We start from the raw sequence: 15,000 nt of genomic DNA, 5'->3' as shown, positions 1-15,000 counted from the left end.
GGTCTTTGTACCAACCGTGTGTCACACAATTGTACATAATTATTTTGTATATATTATGCTTGTATCTGCGCTCTTCCCTCGCACTAAAAAGAACCTGAATGATCATGTCTCCGTTTTGCTCTGTAACATTGTCTGTCTCTCGAACAGGTTATGTCCTGTTGCCTTGAGGTTTTGTATATAAAGAGGCGTGTTCCTTAATAAACAACTCAGTTGATTGCATCCTGCCTTTGAGTTCACAACCCTCACTCGGCACCGTCACATCTTCCAGTGTCTTCGGGTTAGAATTCTCTTGCTTGAGGGTACACTCGGGCACTCTACTATATCCTATGTCTTTACTTCTTTTTTTATAAGTTATAGTTTTTATATGAAAGATATAATTAATGTTGCTGCTGTTTTTAAAGTGTTTTATTTTAATTGTTCATTACGTCTCTTTTAGTATATTTATTTCTTTGTTTTCTTGCCTCGCTGGGCTATTTTTCCCTGTTGGAGCACTTAGGCTTATCGCATCCTAGTTTTTTAACTATGGTTGTAGCTTAGCTTGTAATAAGGGAGAGAGAGAGAGAGAGAGAGAGAGAGAGAGAGAGAGAGAGAGAGAGAGAGAGAGAGAGAGAGAGAGAGAACTAATAAACTGATAGATCATTAGTTCTGTACAGTATTTAACTATGCTTTTTTATTCATATAAAACGGCTGCATTCACTCTAAAGTCTGATGGAAGACACATTTTATGTAAAACGAAATATAAAAATTTAGAAAGGTTCTCCAAGCCCTACTCTCTCTCTCTCTCTCTCTCTCTCTCTCTCTCTCTCTCTCTCTCTCTCTCTCTCTCTCTCTCTCTTTCTCTCTCTCTCTCTCTCTCTCTCTCTCTCTCTCTCTCTCTCTCTCTCTCTCTCTCTCTCTCTCTCTCTCTCTCTCTCTCTCTCTCTCTCTGTGATTCAACAAAATCTCCCATAATTATATTCTAGATGAACTTATATTTTATCTTTTATTCTGAGAAACTTCTTTAATGGTTTAGAAGTTAAGAAAGAAAGACAAGATTTTTTTTCCTCGGAGAGTTCGTATATTTTGAGATATTTTGTTGTAGAGAAGCCTGTTTTAAGGTTAAACTATTCTAGACAACATTTCTCTGAAGATGTCCTGCCAATTAGGAGTTCGTGTAAAGTTTTTTTTTTTTATATAGATATTTTCTTTTGTGCCTTTGATATATACTGTATGGCTGTGATTATTACCGCACTTTAGAGATATTATTCCGATTATTTTATATATTTTCACTACATGAATTACATGTATTTAACTTGGATCATAAAATGATTTTTGAAATTAATGTTTTTCAACATGAAATATGATTTTTAATTAATTGGGTAATTTTTTAATGGGTGGCATTTTGGTACTCATCATTTCCTAACACGTCATTCGGTCTTTAAACCTTTTGTAACCTTCTATAAGTCTGTTTTGGTCTCATCTAAATGATATTCAATTTTGTATCTATTTCTGGAATGGAAAAGGAATAACAATATACTTGAATTCAGTAGTTCAGATAATTCTTGATAGTGTTATAGTTCTAAGAATTTACTATGGCCATTGACATTTCGTTGCCACTCTTGCCACTCAATGAACATAGATAATAGATTTAGAAGACTTGAATCTATAGAGAAGTGAGGTCTATTCGCTTTTTCTTCATTTATTGCAGAATTCTTCAATACTTTACATTTGTCTACAGTGTCTTCACGAACGAGTTACAACGTTGTGGTGGTCTATTGGAAACCTGCCTATGGGAGATCTGCTGGACTGCGGCGAGACCCGCTCAAGCTCGATAGTTTCTTGTTGTTTCTGTAGCCTCACCATCCTTGTGAGCTAAGGATTGGGGGTTTGGACAAGCCGATCGGTTTACTTGCTGAGTTATCAGCAGCCATTGCCCGGCCTTCCCTGATCCTAGCTTGATGGAAAAGGGTCTTGGTCACTTGTTTTATGTGTAATGTGTATAAAATTACATGATTAAATCCATGACCCAAGAGGTCAATGTAGAAGTTAGGAGCGAGTGTGAGAACGCCAAATCAGTCATAAGCAGGATGCAAAAGTCAAGACCAAGCATACCATTTGCAATGTAACATTTTTCATGAAGAGTAAACACAATACAAGCCGTGAGAAAGAGTTGTCTCTCACCGGATCCAGGTGCCTTCCGGTATTAATGTTGTGTTTACAATTTGTCATTAGATGCTGAGATAACTAACTAAACGTTATCATCAATATGGATATTTTAGTTAGTTCTGATCAAGCTGGCATACGGAATGGTCATCCGACCAAACCATCTATACTCCTGTGATGGAGATGTTAATAAACTGTTTTAAAGTTAACTTACTTAGACTTATTCAGAAGAAGTGACCTACAAAGTCTAAACATTATAACACATTGAAGAGACATTTGATTGGAACAATAATGTGTGTTTATAACAGTACCACACCAACATATGTACTATATATATGGTCAGTTTCTAGGGCACTCTCCTGCTAGGACATTGTTACTTTGTCTTGCCTCTGCCATTCATGAGCCACCTTTAAACGTCCAATATAGTTATGTTGACGGCAATCATCTTATTCCTAATTTGCAGATTGGGTTTCATAAAGGCCTTGGAGCATGCGATACTCTTTTCCTAATTTGCAGTTCTTGACAGATATGAATTATTGCAGATGTAATTAAAGAGTAATCACATTCATGTCTCATTGTATTCTACTTTTGAATATAGAAAACTATCTGATATATCCTTGGGGGTATTGTATCATACCCAGGAGGACGGATACTAGCCGTCAATAAGTGAGAAAATGCATTATAAAACTTTAAGCCTTAAGTCGAAACGTCTCAAGTCCGAAGTCTTACGAATCAGCCTGTAAATGACTGCCTGATCCCTTTTAAAGTTTAGCGATTGCTCATGAATGGTGGAGGAAAGAGATAGGACAATGCCCTAGAGACTGACCAAATATACACATGATCAGAGCCGAATACCCCAGACTTTCAAGCTGGGACCAGGGAGGGTCAGGCAGTGACTGCTAATGACTCAGCAGGTAGGTTCCCCCAAATCTCCATCCCTATCTCAGAAGGATGGTAAGGTTTCAGATACTAATAGAAACTATCAAGCTTCAGCAGGTCTCAGCTCTCTTAATATTATTATTATTATTATTATTATTATTATTATTATTATTATTATTATTATTATTATTATTATTATCAGCTAAACTACAACCCTAGTTAGAAAAGAAGGACGTTATAAGCTTAAGGGCTCCAACAGGGAAAATAGCCCATTGAGGAAAGGAGATAAGGAAATAAACTTTATCAGAATTAATGAATAAAGAATGTACAGTATCGTAAGTTTATATAAGATCTTTCATAATTATATAAACTGTAAAGAGAGATTTATGTCCGTTCTCAAATTGACCTTCGTAATGGAAACTGAACTTATTGTTTGGGTCGCTCTTACACCCCCCCCCCCCCCCTGCCAGAGCCTGCAATGGGTTCCTAAATTCCTGCAACGTTCTTTTGGGATCAACTTCCTTTCCGGTTTCAAATCCATTAGAGTCATTCAGGTTGATACCAAGTTTATTTTTTTTTCTTTTTCCATTTTGTTAAGGATTGAAGGAATGGGTTTGTTTTTCTGTTTGTTTTTTATTTTTTATTTTTTATTTTTTTCTGAGTTTTGTTTGTTCATGTTTATTTAATCCTAGTGTAACAGACAGGCAAGCAGACAAACAGAGACAAACAGACAGACAGGCAGAATGATTGACAGGGTGTTTTCCTTTTATGTTTTATTTATTATTATTTACCAAATCAATTTGTTTTATTTCCTTTTTTTGCTAGGAATTTGTGTAAGTTTGTTTTCTGTTTTTTTATTGTTGATTTTTAATGAGAGAGAGAGAGAGAGAGAGAGAGAGAGAGAGAGGAGAGAGAGAGAGAGAGAGAGAGAGAGAGAGAGAGAGAGAGAGAGGGTTCTGTTACTGGTATTCGTCGAATCTAGGCTGGGCATTGAAACGGGTTTCCATGCCATCGGCCTCTGGGAAAGGTAAACCTTTCGATGACTTCGTAAGTACTTATTACAATTAATACTCAATGAATTAAGATGACATTTGCCGATCGGTTAATTACTTAATAAGAATTAATACTTAATGAATGAAGATGAGATTTACCGATCGGTTACTTACTTTAAATTAATACTACATGAATCGAGATGACATTTGCTGACTGTCTAATTACTTTAAATTAATATTGACTTAATCAAGGTGACATTTGCCGATTGGCTAATTACTTTATATGAATTAATAGCTAATGAATCAAGATGACATTTGCTGATCGGCTAATTACTTTATATTTATACTAAATGAATCAAGGTGACATTTGCTGATCGGTTAATTCCTTTTGAAGTTAGTACTGAATGAATTAAGATGACCATTGCCGATTAGCTAATTACTTTAAATTAATACTGAATAAATCAAGGTGACATTTGACGATTGGTTTATTACTTATTTTGAATAAATACTTAATGAATCAGGATGACATTTTTTCGATCGGCTAACTACTTTAGATTAATACTGAACAAATCAAGGTGACATTTCCTGATCGGCTAATTACTTTAGATTAATACTGAAGGACTCAAGGTGACATTTGCCAATTGGTTAATTACTTGATATTGAATAGTACTTAATGTATCGAGATGGCCTTCATCGATCAGCTAATTACTTTAGATTAGCACTGAATAAATCAAGATGACATTTGCTGATCAGCTAATTACTTTAGATTATACTGAATGAACAAATATGTCATTTGTTGATGGGTTAATTAATTCAAATTAATAATGAATTAATCAAGATGACATTTGCCATTTTGTTAATTACTTAATATGAACTAATACATAATGAATCAAGATTTACATTTTCCGATCACCTGATTACTTTGAATTTATACTGAATGAACCAAGATGACATTTGCCAATCGGTTAATTTCTTTGAATCAATACCAAATGAATCAAGAGGACATTTGCTAATTGTTTAATTATTTTATATAAGTTGATACTAAATAAATCCAGATGGTATTGGCCGACAGGCAGATCGATTAATTACTTAATATAAATTAATACTCAATGAATCAAGATGACATTTGCCGATCGGTTAATTACTCAACATGAATTCATACTTAATGAATCAAAATGACATTTTCTATTTGGTTAATTACTTGATATGAAATAATACTTAATGAATGAAGATGACATTTGCCAATCAGTTAATTACTCTATAGGAATTAATACTTATTGAATGAAGATGACATTTGCCGATCGGTTAATTACTCAACATGAATTCATACTTAATGAATCAAAATGACATTTTCTATTTGGTTAATTACTTGATATGAAATAATACTTAATGAATGAAGATGACATTTGCCAATCAGTTAATTACTCTATAGGAATTAATACTTATTGAATGAAGATGACATTTGCCGATCAGTTAACTACTCAAAATGAATTAATACTAAATGAATCAAGATGGTATTGACTGACAAGTAATTACTTAATATGAAATAATATTAATCAAATCAAAATGACATTTGAAGATCGATTGATTACTTTATATAAGTTAATACTCAGTGAATCAAGATAACATCTGCCTATCGGTTAATTACTCAATATGAATTAATAGCAATGAATCAAAATTAAATTTTCCAATTGGTTGATTACTTAATATAAGATAATACTTAATGAATCAAGATGACATTTGCCAATCAGTTAATTACTTAATAGGAATTAATACTTAATGAATCAAGATGACATTTGCCAATCAGTTAATTACTTAATTACTTGTTGGAGAATTGGTAATGTTACTCCCCTATGTAAATGTGTTTGTGGTAGCTCAAGTCCCACTGATTACCGCCCAATTTCCATAACTCCCATATTATCTAAAGTTTTTGAACGTCTTCTGGCAAAACGTGTTAATAGGTTTGCTGAAGGTAATCATCTACTCCCTAGTTTGCAATTTGGTTTTCGTAAATGCCTTGGAGCATGTGATGCCCTTCTTACAATTTCCAATGCTGTACAGAAATCCCTTGATTGTGGTCAGGAAGTTCGTATGATTGGCCTTGATTTTAGTGCTGCCTTTGACCGCGTCAATCATGAGGCCCTTGTTTTCAAACTGAAACAGTTGGGAGTGGTTGGGTCGTTTCTTAGCATTATTATTGACATTTTAAGTAATAGATCTCAAAGAGTTGTTGTTGATGGGCACCATAGTGATTATAGGAATGTGATATGTGGTGTTCCACAGGGTAGTGTTCTTGGCCCATTACTTTTCATACTATATACACATGACATGTGGTTTGGCCTAGAAAACAAGCTTGTTGCATATGCAGATGATGCTACTCTCTTTGCATCAATTCCATCCCCTGAATGTAGATCTGGGGTTGGTGAATCCCTTAATAGAGTTTTAGCTAGAATTAGTGCATGGTGCAAATTATGGGCTATGAAGTTGAATCCTAACAAAACTCAAAGTATGATTGTAAGTAGGTCAAGGACGGTGGCTCCTCAACATCCGGATCTCAGTATTGATAATGTTTCTTTAAATTTGTATGACTCTTTCAAAATTTTAGGTGTGATTCTCGACAGCAAATTTACTTTTGAGAAACATATAAGGTCTGTGTCGTCTTCAATTGCACAAAAAATAGGCTTATTGAGAAAGTCTTTCAAGATTTTCGGTGATCAATCTATTCTTAAGGAGTGTTTTAATTCTTTCATTCTACCTTGTTTTGAGTGTTGTTCTCCTGTCTGGTCTTCAGCTGCTGATTCTCATCTTAATTTGTTGGACAGAAACTTACGGTCTATTAGATTTCTTATTCCTGATCTAGATATTAATCTCTGGCACCGTCGTTCAATTAGTTCATTATGCATGTTGCATAAGATTTTTCATAACTCTGACCATCCTTTACATTCAGATCTCCCTGGACAATTTTATTCTGTTCGTAATACTAGGCAAGCAGTTAATTCCAATAGCCAGACCTTCTCCATCACGAGGCTCAATACTACGCAGTACTCTAGAAGTTTTATTCCAGCTGTTACCAAGTTGTGGAATGATCTTCCTAATCGGGTAGTTGAATCAGTAGAACTTCAAAAGTTCAAAGTTGGAGCAAATGCTTTTTTGTTGACCAGGCTGACATGAGTTTTATTTATAGTTTATTTATGACATATTTGTTTTTGATGTTGTTAATAGTTTATATATGACATGTCTGTTTTGACGTTGTTACTTTTTTTAGAATGATTTATTGGTAATTAGTTCTCTTCATTTATTTATTTCCTTATTTCCTTTCCTCACTGGGATATTTTTCCCTGTTGGAGCCCCTGGGCTTATAGCATCTTGCTTTTCCAACTAGGGTTGTAGCTTGGATATTAATAATAATAATGATAATAATAATAATAATAATTAATGAATCAAGATGACTTTTGCCAATCAGTTAATTACTTAATATAAATTAAAGTTTAATGAATCACGAACACATTTGACGACCAGATAATTACTTAATCTGAATTAATATTCAATGAATCGAGAGGACATTTGGCGATCGGTTAATTACTTAATATGAATTAATAGAATTAATATTTATTGAATCAAGAGTTTATTTGCTGATTGGCTAATTACTTAATATTAATTAATATTTAATGAATCAAGATGACATTTGGCCATCGGTTAATTACTAATATAAATTAATATTTATTGAATCATGGTGACATTTGCCGATAGGGTAATTACTTAATATGATTGAATACTTAATTGGATTATTTTTTTTTTTTCAAAGGAATTCATTATTCTATTTCCGCGTTGGTTAGGCTCAAGCCAAAGTCCGAACAAAGACGAATGAGGGTAATAAATTTCAATGTGGTCTGTTACTTTATCAGATGAGATTTTAAAGAAGAGGCGAAGTTGGAGAGTCAGAAGTGTAGAAGTTGCTTAGATGTGGAAGAGTTAGGGTATTGTGTGAAGTTTTCTATTAGTAGATTCGTTGCAACTTCAACTGTTCTTTATATATATATATATATATATATATATATATATATATATATATATATATATATATATATATATATATATATATATATATATATATATATATATATATATATATATATATATATATGTATATATATATGTATATATGTATATATATATAATTATGTTCTTTTAATTTTATGAAGTCAAAACATATGTAATGAATGGTCTTTTTATATGTTCATTAATTATGTATACCAAATATATTGATAATAATAATAATAATAATAATAATAATAATAATAATAATAATTGTTAGATATGGTGTTGGTTATCAATGTTAATTACTGGCCTCAAACATAATATCTTTACATTACTGTTGTTCTATATCTCGTCCGATGTCGCCAAATCTTCTTTGGTAGGTTTGAATGATAGTATGTATTGTTAAATTACATTTAATGCTTACATTACTGCTCTAACAGAGTGAGAATATGTAAACAAAACTCGTACAAAAAAAAAAAAAAAAAAAAAAAAAAAAAAAGCATCACTCTGAAAAGACTGGATCCTACTGCAATAGTAAAGTAAGAAGAATCACATTCTAACTTTGAGACAATCAATAAATGATCAAATCCTTCATAACATACGCTACTTCATTTATAAACTATGGTGAATCATGTTTTAATAATGCAATACTGTGCAACATTACTCTTAATACCTATAGTGCATATAGTATTACAGTAAAAATTACATTAACAATAATAATGATGATAATAAAGATCTACCAAAAGGTAAAAGAAAATATTTGTCTACTAAATTTTATTATTTTAATTTAATTCAAATTCTATATTAGCAATACTATACGTTTTGATGTTACATGTTTCTTTTGGTTTTATCTATTCATTACTAACTCTAATTTACATTCTTAGGTAATTTTTTCGTTATCAAATTGATTAGTGATTTTAGTCGTTAGTTGACTTTCCGAATTGTCATGATGGTAATTCTGAAATTTGAGGTTATTGACTAGGATGACGAGAGAGAGAGAGAGAGAGAGAGAGAGAGAGAGAGAGAGAGAGAGAGAGAGAGAGAGAGAGAGAGAGAGAGAGAGGAGAGAGATAATATATCATTTTTATTGTCGTATATTCAATACCTTGTTAGCGAAACTTGTCATTGTTTTTCTCGAATAAACAGAACTTCTTTATATAGTCTCAGAGCCAGGGATTTATTATGAGATTCAGGGCCCCTGTAACACGGTTTTTTCGCAATAACTTTTTTTCTATGAATTTCATAATTATAACGCTTATTCAGAATGCACATTATATCTACACATAAATTTTGACTATATTCTGCATTACGTAGGTTGAATAAATTTGGTACTTTATTAAGTAAAAGTGACGATTTTTGAAGACAGGCCAACTTACTCAGAGAAAAGGTTTCGAACGCACTCGTTACGTAACTTATGACGGCATTTCTTCTCTCTTTCTCGATCGATGATTGGTTATACGTAACGAAGGCTATACCTCTGCCAACAATAACACAAAAGTGTAAATAAAAGCAAAGCAGTACACCTTTATGAACTCTGAAACCTCTCCACTGAGAATTGTCATAATGAACAAACGAACAAAATATGTTAATAAATACAAAAACACTTCGATTATTTGTCTAACTCCCAAAATAAGTTTCCTAAGAAATTACAGTCTACTTTATAGCTCACAATCAGACTGACAAGGTGTAGGGAATAGTTGGTAATTTTCAAAAAAGTAGTAGACAAGCTTGATTTGATAACTGCTATACCCAATGTCAAGCAATTTTTATTCATTGTCTATCTACCTACCTATTTACTGTAAAAAAAAAGATAGCCGGTACCGTATTTTCGCTTTAAACCTTCACCAATAATTATCGTCAGAATGATGACTTCATAAGACTCCACCCACTTTGGCCTCGTTATGAATCAGGATAACACTGAAGGCATATCATGGGCATTGTTGGATCAGAAAATTTGAATTCTGGCTATAAAAACTCATTTCTCGAGTAGTTGTAAGAAGTGCTAAATGATCCTCAATGATCCCAGCAGTTGGCCTTAACGTTTAATTCATGCATACTACTGTTGCGGCAGTACTGCTACAGTAGTATTACTACGCCAGCACTGATACCCCACCCACATCTATGTATTGTTCCGCCATTCATAAAGTCTTTGTCATGTTTCTTCACTGTGCAATAAGCCATGGCCTCCTCAGAAATTAAGTTTAACATTAGATGATAGGTTATTTCATTAAGCTGACAAATTATGGCAACTGGGTATGTTATTGCCGACGTTGAAGCTAAAGATAAAGTATGGTATCATTCCTTCATTGCATTATCATCTTTACTACTATTTGTTTTGCTACATGTAGTAAATATTTTAAAGGATAAATGAATTATGTTCACTTTACTTCTATAGATTCCCATTAGATGTACAAGTAAAACTCCTAAAACTATTCATGATTTATTTACAAAATGCAGTCATGCCCAAAACATAGCCAGCACGTTCATACTGCCTAAGAAGAAGAAAAAAAAAATTATATCGGATGATCCGTTGGTCTGATGGAGATTTTAGCACAAAAATCTTATTTTGACAAAAAAAGTTATATAAAACTGTTTACATACAATCTCTCTCTCTCTCTCTCTCTCTCTCTCTCTCTCTCTCTCTCTCTCTCTCTCTCTCTCTCTCTCTCTCTCTCTTGGTGGCATAGTGAATAGTTAATGGAAATGTTCAAAAGCCTGAATGACATTACAAGTATTATAATCATGTTACGCTAAATACAAATCAGACCATAAACATTGGATTTAAACTAGAAACTGAATAATTACCTATTCAGGCTATAATAGATATGGCCAAGGGCTTTCTCATGACTGTATAAAGTTGCAAGTCGTAAGACAAATGCAGGTTTGCAACCACGGGGGCAATTCCAAATCCTGTTAGCCATTCTTGACTGTTATGGGTTTCAGAGCAGATGGAAGAAGGTGAATGGGTGTCTGGTGGATGGGCGGGGCAAAATTTTGTCCAAAGGTGTTTACATTGCCTACGTAATGAATGTTTTCGACTCTTGGCTCGGTATCACTGGCCATGGCGTCGGCTGGATCATTTTTACTCTATGAAAATTAAAACTATCGGGTTTAGGTTATTGATAATGCTGACAAAATTTGTGTGTGGTTGTAAAATATACATATGTCAACTTTCAGCTACACCCGATGCTTTGATAAGGAGCAAAGTCCAAAAAACCGTGTTACAGAGGCCCTGAATCTCATAGTAGTCAATATTTGTAATATTTAAGAAAATAAATAGCAAGTGACTTCAGTAACGATATATTTAAAAACGTTCACTTCTTTTTCTGTTGAATTATTTTGTTTTCTTATTTAATGATCATAAAATTATCCATTGTTTCCAAGTGAACTCTTAAGCAATGAAGTAAAAGAAATGCAAAAAGAATTGTTGAAGGACTGATTAATCTATATATAGAGTTAGTTCCCTTAACATCTTTTTGAGTTTTAGAACTTTATTAAGTTTAGAGATTAACTAAAAAAAAGCAATTAGTAAATTAACCTACTCGTAAATCTTATGAAGTTGGGCAAGTCATGTTTCACTCACACAAACAACTGTACGGGTTCAGGCGGATAACCTTTTTCTTTTGTTTTGGTAATAAGTCTGTGGCTTTTAAAAGAAAGATAAGCCTTTTTGCTTATTATTTGGGCATCATTTTTCACAGGTAACGGTGACGGTAGTAGTTCATTTTTATTCAGAGCATAGCAAAATTGTTTCCATATTTTTTTTCAGGTGGATGCTCGAAATTTATGGAATTGTTTAAACTAATTAGAATATTATATTTTACATCATGTTATTGCAGTACTGTATTAGTATATTTTGAATTTTTTTCTTAATAACTTATGTATACCTTTGTTTTATTACGAAACATAAACTTTCACTCTATTAGGATGTGAGGTTTCAGAGTGGGGATACTTTAACGTGGTAAAAGTGTTTATGTATCGCCATGATCAGCAATACTGTACTAGTTAGGTTCACCCAAACAAAGTTGGTTTGCTGTGAATGATCAGTCAAAAGTCTCCCACTATCACCAATTCCCTGCTAGCCAGGGTGGTGATAAAAACTGTTCAGACGCTAAACATGAATAAGGACATGTCTAAGGCATTTGTCCTGCAATGGACTAGAAACGACTGCATTTATTTTTTGTTGTTTAAAGTATTTTTGAGGCTAGCATCGCAGTAAAAGCACAAGTCATATAGATATGGATTTTAATAGATGTCTGAACTGCCAATTAAAACTAGATTTGTATTATGGAACTTGGCCTAAATCACAAATAAGGGTTGTGTTCCTCCGACTCACATTTGCTAAGATATATATATATATATATATATATATATATATATATATATATATATATATATATATATATATATATATATATATATATATATATATATATATATATATATATATATATATATATATATATATATATATATATATATATATATATATATATATTTTCAACAATTTGTGTTTTCCTTCATGCTGTAACTCCAGCAAATTCATTCTAAATTTTCACCCACTAAATCAGCTTTATTGTTGTTACGAAAGACAAGTGCAAAAAATTATATTAGATAAAGGAGAAATAGAGTTAGCTATAAGTAAATCGATCGCTAATCATGTATTGTATTCACATGGCATTTGACTTAATTCTCTGTACTCATAAGTAGAGGGGGTTGATTTTTTAAAACCAAACCATCTTGGCTTCTATTGCAGCTAGCTCTTATGTTTGTAAACTTACTTCTTTTGTTAGTTCCTATTAATTATCTGGAGGATTAATATCACCTTTCTTCGAACTGTTATTGAAATATTCCGTTGAATGTCATCACTCTCAGGAGAGAGAATTATTTTAGTGGTAACTTTGCCTCGTTCCCACAAAAATAAGGTAGTTTTAGACCATTGCCAGAGCTTGTCCTTTGTATACTGTGTGGATTGTACCTAGAATTTTAAATATTCCATTAAGTGCCTTATGTATATATTTTTTTGAGCTTACGGTAAATATCCGCAACCGGCACCAGCCGCCTGTTGAGATACTACCATTAGAGAGTTATGGTATTCTTTGACTGGCCAGACAGTACTACATTGGATCCTTCTCTCTGGTTACGGTTCACTTTCCGTTTGCCTACTCATACACCGAATAGTCTGGCCTATTCTTTACAGATTCTCCTCTGTCCTCATACACCTGACAACACTGAGATTACCAAACAATTCTTCTTCACCCAAGGGGTTAACTACTTCACTGTAATTGGACAGTGGCTACTTTCCTCTTAGTAAGGGTAGAGGAGACTCTTTAGCTATGGTAACCAGCTCTTCTAGGAGGTCACTCCAAAGTCAAACCATTGTTTTCTTAGTCTTGGGTAGTGCCATAGCCTCTGTACCATTGTCTTCCACTGTCTTGGGTTAGAGTTCTCTTGCTTGAGGGTACACTTGGGTACAATATTCTATCTAATTTCTCTTCCTCTGGTTTTGTTAAATTATTTAAAGTTTATATACGAAATATTTATTTTAATGTTACTTTTCTTAAGATATTTTATTTTTCCTTGTTTCCTTCCCTCACTAGGCTATTTTCCCTATTGGGGCCCCTGGGCTTATAGTATCGTCCTTTTCCAATTAGAGTTGTAGCTTTGCAATTAATAATAATAATAATAATAATAATAATAATAATAATAATAATAATAATAATGATAACCGATATCAATAGTTTTATTTGCCAAGAAACCCCAGCAATCATCATTATCTTTAATGAAATGTGTTGTGGAATCTTACAGTCAATGCGAAGATAATAAAAACTCATTATATGGGTTGTTGACTTTGCAAAGCGTCAAAATCTTCATACTGTTTTAGTGTTGTGTCCATTATTAGTGGTGCTCTCAGTTTTTATTGATGCAGATGTCCTTAAGATTAAGAGGGTCTCTTGTAATATATTTAAGTGCTATGCACCGTTCCTCAAGTAGTTTATGTATGTGTACATTCAACTTGTTTTCCTTCTTACTTTTGTGTTATTCGTACATTTTTTCTTTTGCAAAAGTTTTTAAAGTAAGGATTGTTAATTTCAACTTACGAAGTAACATTTATTTAAGTAGTTATTTGTTAGTGGGGCATTTAATGGTGTTTTGATGAAAAACATTTTTGGTAGTCAATTGAAACTGTTTTGGTTCAAGGACGAGCTATTTGGAGGTACATTGTCATGTGTCCAAATATAGATTGACGTTTCCTTAAAAAAATGTAGGGTACACTGAGAGATAACTCTGTCAATGCCAATGTTCTAACATTGTTGTAATAATTTTCTACTATCAAAATATCAGCAGACTTTATGGTCTTCATTTTCTATTATTTTTTTTCAGTAGCTATAAATTCGTAGATGATCTTGAGATATCTTACTTAACCACCTTACACTTGCTATATTCAAATATGAACCTAAATTATGCTCTTTGATGGCTCTAGCCGTAGAATTGGTGAATATCAAACTATCCAGTCTCACATTCGTTAGAAGCGTCAAGTTTTCACACTGCTCTATGCGAAGCGTCTTCCATTTTCTTGAACGATTTAGAGCAGCGCCCCCAAACAGTAGGTCATATGCCTACTGTGAACATTCAGTCAACCGCTGCTGTCGTAGGAAGGTTGAGAGGTCTTGGTTGCCACCACTGTTTCAGTGTCTTTCGTTTGTGTCATACTGATTCGCGCTTATTGTGCACCGATATTTGCACATATACCATGACTTGTTTACGGAGTAAATTGCTATTTATGTGCTTGTTTTGTTGTTTTCATCTTCTTGTATATAACAATTCCCTCCTAATCTCTTTTGGAAGTTAACATCTGTTTATATGGAACATGAAAATCCATCTGTTATTGAACAGATCTGCAATATCATTGTTATTTTTCTGGCTGAACGGAAAGGTAACATATGTG

The sequence above is a fragment of the Palaemon carinicauda genome, chromosome 19, assembly GCF_036898095.1.
Source record: "Palaemon carinicauda isolate YSFRI2023 chromosome 19, ASM3689809v2, whole genome shotgun sequence".
Lineage (NCBI taxonomy): Eukaryota > Metazoa > Arthropoda > Malacostraca > Decapoda > Palaemonidae > Palaemon > Palaemon carinicauda.
The sequence above is the reverse complement of the archived record's forward strand: the minus strand, read 5'-3'. Positions refer to the sequence as shown.